This window comes from Arachis stenosperma, chromosome 3 (genome assembly GCF_014773155.1).
Source record: "Arachis stenosperma cultivar V10309 chromosome 3, arast.V10309.gnm1.PFL2, whole genome shotgun sequence".
NCBI lineage: Eukaryota > Viridiplantae > Streptophyta > Magnoliopsida > Fabales > Fabaceae > Arachis > Arachis stenosperma.
The window spans coordinates 77,417,262-77,423,261 of NC_080379.1; the positions used below are offsets into that span (position 1 = coordinate 77,417,262).

Sequence of the window (6,000 nt, forward strand, 5' to 3'; positions counted from 1 at the left end):
TCAAAAATGTTTTCAAAAATCTTTACTTAATTTTCGAAAATCACTTCCCTTCTTCTCACATCCTTCTATTTATGGACTAACACTATCCCTTAATGCAAAATTCGAACTCCATCTTCTTTGATAAGTTCAAATTTTCTACTTCTGTCTTCTACTTTTCTTTTCCTTTGACACTTCAAGGAATCTCTATACTGTGACATAGAGGATTCCACATATTCTTGTTCTTTTCTCTTTCTTATGAGCAGGAGCAAAGACAAAAGCATTCTTGTTGAGGCTGACCCTGAACCTGAAAGGACCTTGAAGAGAAAGCTAAGAGAAGCCAAAGCACAACTCTCTTTAGAGGACCTGACCGAATTCTTCAAGGAAGAAGAACACATGGCAGCCGAAAACAACAACAATGCCAACAATGCAAGGAAGGTGCTGGGTGACTTTACTGCACCTACTCCCGACTTCTATGGGAGAAGCATCTCTATCCCTGCCATTGGAGCAAACAACTTTGAGCTTAAGCCTCAATTAGTTTCTCTAATGCAACAGAATTGCAAGTTTCATGGACATCTATTGGAAGATCCTCATCAGTTTTTAGCTGAATTCTTGCAAATCTGTGACACTGTCAAGACTAATGGGGTAGACCCTGAGGTCTACAGACTTATGCTATTCCCTTTTGCTGTAAGAGACAGAGCTAGGACTTGGTTGGACTCACAACCTAAAGAAAGCCTGGACTCATGGGAAAAGCTAGTCAATGCCTTCTTGGCAAAGTTCTTTCCACCTCAAAAATTGAGCAAGCTTAGAGTGGAAGTCCAAACATTCAGACAGAAGGATGGAGAATCCCTCTATGAAGCTTGGGAAAGATACAAACAATTGATCAGAAAATGTCCTTCTGACATGCTTTCTGAATGGAGCATCATAGGAATTTTCTATGATGGTCTCTCTGAACTATCCAAGATGTCTTTGGATAGCTCTGCTGGAGGATCTCTTCATTTGAAGAAGACGCCTACAGAAGCTCAAGAGCTAATTGAAATGGTTGCAAATAACCAATTCATGTACACTTCTGAAAGGAATCCTGTGAACAATGGGACTAATCAGAAGAAAGGAGTTCTTGAGATTGATGCTCTGAATGCCATTCTGGCTCAGAACAAGATATTGACTCAACAAGTCAATTTGATCTCTCAAGTCTGTCTGGAATGCAAAATGCACCAGCAGTACTAAGGATGCTTCATCTGAAGAAGAAGCCTATGATCCTGAGAACCCTTCAATGGAAGAGGTGAATTACCTAGGAGAACCCTATGGAAACACCTATAATTCTTCATGGAGAAATCACCCAAATTTCTCATGGAAGAATCAAGAGAGACCTCAACAAGGTTTCAACAACAATAATGGTGGAAGAAACAGGTTTAGCAATGGCAAGCCTTTTCCATCATCTTCTCAGCAACAGACAGAGAATTCTAAGCAGAACCCCTCTGACTTAGCAACTATGGTCTCTGATCTAATCAAAACCACTCAAAGTTTCATGACTGAAACAAGGTCCTCCATTAGGAATTTGGAGGCACAAGTGGGACAGCTGAGCAAGAAAGTTACTGAACTCCCTCCTAGTACTCTCCCAAGCAACACAGAAGAAAATCCAAAAGGAGAGTGCAAGGCCATCAACATGGCCGAATTTGGAGAGGAAGGAGAGGAAGTGAACGCCACTGAGGAAGACCTCAGTGGGCGTGCACTAGCCTCCAATGAGTTCCCCAATAAGGAACCATGGAAATCTGAGGCTCAAAATGAGACCATAGAGATTCCATTGGACTTACTTCTGCCTTTCATGAGCTCTGATGAGTATTCTTCCTCTGAAGAGGATGAGTATGTCACTGAAGAGCATGTTGCTAAATACCTTGGAGCAATCATGAAGCTAAATGACAAGTTATTTGGAAATGAGACTTGGGAGAATGAACCTCCTTTGCTCACCAAAGAACTGGATGACTTGTCTAGGCAGAAATTACCTCAAAAGAGACAAGATCCTGGGAAGTTTTCAATACCTTGTACCATAGGCACCATAACCTTCAAGAAGGCTCTGTGTGACTTAGGGTCAAGTGTAAACCTCATGCCTCTCTCTGTAATGGAGAAGCTAGGGATCTTTGAAGTGCAAGCTGCAAGAATCTCATTAGAGATGGCTGACAACTCAAGAAAACAAGCTCATGGACTTATAGAGGATGTTTTGGTGAAGATTGAAAACCATTACATCCCTGCTGATTTCATAGTCCTAGAGACTGGGAAGTGCATGGATGAAACCATCATCCTTGGCAGACCCTTCCTAGCCACAGCAAAGGCTGTGATTGATGTTGATAGAGGCGAACTGATCATTCAAGTGAATGAAGAATCCTTTGTGTTTAAGGCTCAAGGATATCCCTCTGTCACCATGGAGAGGAAGCATGAAGAGCTTCTCTCAAATCAGAGTCAAACAGAGCCCCCAGTCAAACTCTAAGTTGGTGTTGGGAGGCCACAACCAACTCTAAGTTTGGTGTTGAACCCCCACATTCAAACTCTAAGTTTGGTGTTGGGAGGTTCCAACATTGCTCTGAGAAAATGTGAGGCTCCATGAGAGCCATCTGTCAAGCTACTGACATTAAAGAAGCGCTTGTTGGGAGGCAACCCAATGTTATATTTTATCTATTTTCTTTTGTTATTTTATGTTTTTTGTAGGTTGATGATCATAAGAAGACACAAAATCAATTGAAAAAGCAAAAACAGAATGAAAAACAGGAAGAAAAACAGCACACCCTGGAGGAAGAACCCACTGGCGTTTAAACGCCAGTGAGGCTAGCAGTTGGGCGTTTAATGCCCAGTCTGGCACCATTCTGGGCGTTTAACGCCAGAAAGAGGCACCAGACTGGCGTTAAACGCCAGAAAAGGGCAAGAACCTGGCGTTAAATGCCAGGAATGGGCACCAGCCCGGCGTTTAACGCCAGAAATGGCTCAAAACGTGATTTTGAATGCCATTTGGTGCAGGGATGACTTTTCTTTGACACCACAGGATCTGTGGACCCCACAGGATCCCCACCAACCCCACCACCCTCTCTCTTCTTCACCCATTCACCCCCCTTCATTTTCACACAACCTAAACACCACTTCTCCCCCTCTTTGGCCGAACACAAAAGTCATTCCCTTCTTCCTCATTTCTTCTTCTTCTACTCTCTTCTTTCTTCTTTTGCTCGAGGACGAGCAAACCTTTTAAGTTTGGTGTGGTAAAAGCGTTGCTTTTTCATTTTTCCATAACCATTTATGGCATCCAAGGCCGGAGAAACCGCTAGAAAGAGGAAAGGGAAGGCAAAAGCTTCCACCTCCGAGTCATGGGAGATGGAAAGATTCATCTCAAGGGTGCATCAAGACCACTTCTATGAAGTTGTGGCCTTGAAGAAGGTGATCCCCGAGGTCCCTTTTTCACTCAAAAAGGGTGAATATCTGGAGATCCGACATGAGATCCAAAGAAGAGGTTGGGAAGTTCTTACCAACCCCATTCAACAAGTCGGAATCTTAATGGTTCAAGAGTTCTATGCCAATGCATGGATCACCAAGAACTATGATCAAGGTGTGAACCCGAATCCAAAGAATTATCTTACTATGGTTCGGGGGAAATACTTGGATTTTAGTCCGGAAAGTGTAAGGTTGGCATTCAACTTGCCTATGATGCATGGAGATGAACATCCTTACACTAGAAGGGTCAACTTTGATCAAAGGTTGGACCAAGTCCTCACAGTCATATGTGAAGAGGGCGCCCAATGGAAGAGAGATTCAAGAGGGAAGCCGGTTCAATTGAGAAGGCATGACCTCAAACCCGTGGCTAGAGGATGGTTGGAGTTTATCCAACGCTCGATTATTCACACTAGCAACCGGTCCGAAGTTACTCTAGACCGGGCCATCATGATTCATAGCATCATGATTGGAGAAGAAGTGGAAGTTCATGAGGTTATAGCCCAAGAACTCTATAAGGTGGCGGACAAGTCCTCTACCTTAGCGAGGTTAGCCTTTCCTCATCTCATTTGTCACCTCTGTTATTCAGTTGGTGTTGACATAGAGGGATACATCCCCATTGATGAGGATAAGCCCATCACTAAGAAAAGGATGGAGCACACAAGAGACCCCTCTCATCATGAGATCCCTGAGATACCCCAAGGGATGCACTTTCCTCCACAAAACTATTGGGAGCAACTGAACACCTCCCTAGGAGAACTGAGTTCCAACATGGGACAACTAAGGGTGGAGCACCAAGAACACTCCATCATCCTCCATGAAATTAGAGAAGATCAAAGAATCATGAGAGAGGAGCAACAAAGACAAGGAAGAAACATTGAGGAGCTCAAGCACTCCATAAGACCTTCAAGAGGAAGAACAAGCCGCCATCACTAAGGTGGACCCGTTCTTTAATCTCCTTGTTCTTTATTCTTCTGTTTTTCGAATTTTTTTTTTATGCTTATGTTTGTCCATGTTTGTGTCTTATGATCATTAGTGTCTTAAGTGTCTATGCCTTAAAGCTATGAATGTCCTATGAATCCACCACCTTTCTTAAATGAAAACTGTTTTTATTACAAAAGAACAAGAAGTACAGGATTTCGAATTCATCTTTAAAACTAGCTTAATTAGTTTGTGTGGTGACAATATCTGAATGTATGATTGAACAGTGCATATGTCTTTTGAATTTGTTGTTCATGAATGTTAAAATTGTTGGCTCTTGAAAGAATGATGAAAAGGAGACATGTTACTGAGGATCGAAAAATCATAAAATGATTCTTGAAGCAAGAAAAAGCAGTGAATACAAAAAAAAAAGAGAAAAGAAAGATAGAAAACGAAAAAAAGAGAAAGAAAAAAAAAGGAAAGAAAAGAAAGAAATAAAGTTGTGATCCAAGGCAAAAAGAGTGTGCTTAAGAACCCTGGACACCTCTAATTGGGGACTCTAGCAAAGCTGAGTCACAATCTGAAAAGGTTCACCAATTATGTGTCTGTGGCATGTATGTATCCGGTGGTAATACTGGAAGACAGAGTGCTTTGGGCCACGGCCAAGACTCAATAAGTAGCGTGTTCAAGAATCATCATACTTAACTAGGTGAATCAATAACATTATCTGGATTCTGAGTTCCTAAAGAAGCCAATCATTCTGAATTTCAAAGGATAAAGTGAGATGCCAAACTGTTTGGAGGCAAAAAGCTACTAGTCCGCTCATCTAATTTGGAGCTAAGTTTCATTGATAATTTGGAGTCTATAGTATATTCTCTTCTTTTTATCTTATTGATTTTCAGTTGCTTGGGGACAAGCAACAATTTAAGTTTGGTGTTGTGATGAGCGATATTTGTACCTTTTTGGCATTGTTTTTAGTATGTTTTTAGTATGATCTAGTTAGTTTTTAGTATATTTTATTAGTTCTTAGTTAAAATTCACTTTTCTGGACTTTACTATGAGTTTTGTGTTTTTCTGTGATTTCAGGTATTTTCTGGCTGAAATTGAGGGACCTGAGCAAAAATCTGATCCAGAGACTGAAAAGGGCTGCAGATGCTGTTGGATTCTGACCTCCCTGCACTCAAAGTGGATTTTCTGGAGCTACAGAAGCCCAATTGGCGCGCTCTCAACAGCGTTGGAAAGTAGACATCCTGGCTTTCCGCACTATATGATATCCATACTTTGCCCAAGTTTTGATGGCCCAAACCGGCGTTCAAAGTCACCCTCAGAAATTCCAGCGTTAAACGCCGGAACTGGCACCTAAATGGGAGTTAAACGCCAAACTGGCATAAAAGCTGGCGTTTAACTCCAAGAAGTCTCTACACGAAATTGCTTCATTGCTCAGCCCAAGCACACACCAAGTGGGCCCGGAAGTGGATTTTTATGTCATTTACTCATCTTTGTAAACCCTAGGCTACTAGTTTTTCTATAAGTAGGACCTTTTGCTATTGTATTTTCATCTTTGGACACCTAGTTCTTAGATCATTGGAGGCTGGCCTCACGGCCATGCTTAGACCTTGTTCTTATGTATTT

At 41.8% G+C, this 6,000-nt stretch overlaps 1 non-coding gene across 1 annotated transcript; it reads right to left on the reverse strand.

The window, feature by feature from the left end:
• Window positions 1-777: 777 nt before the first annotated feature.
• Window positions 778-885, reverse strand: LOC130970878 (small nucleolar RNA R71). The gene has a single exon (XR_009082125.1). It is a non-coding gene; the product is annotated as a small nucleolar RNA R71 (small nucleolar RNA).
• Between the last annotated feature and the right edge of the window lie 5,115 nt (window positions 886-6,000).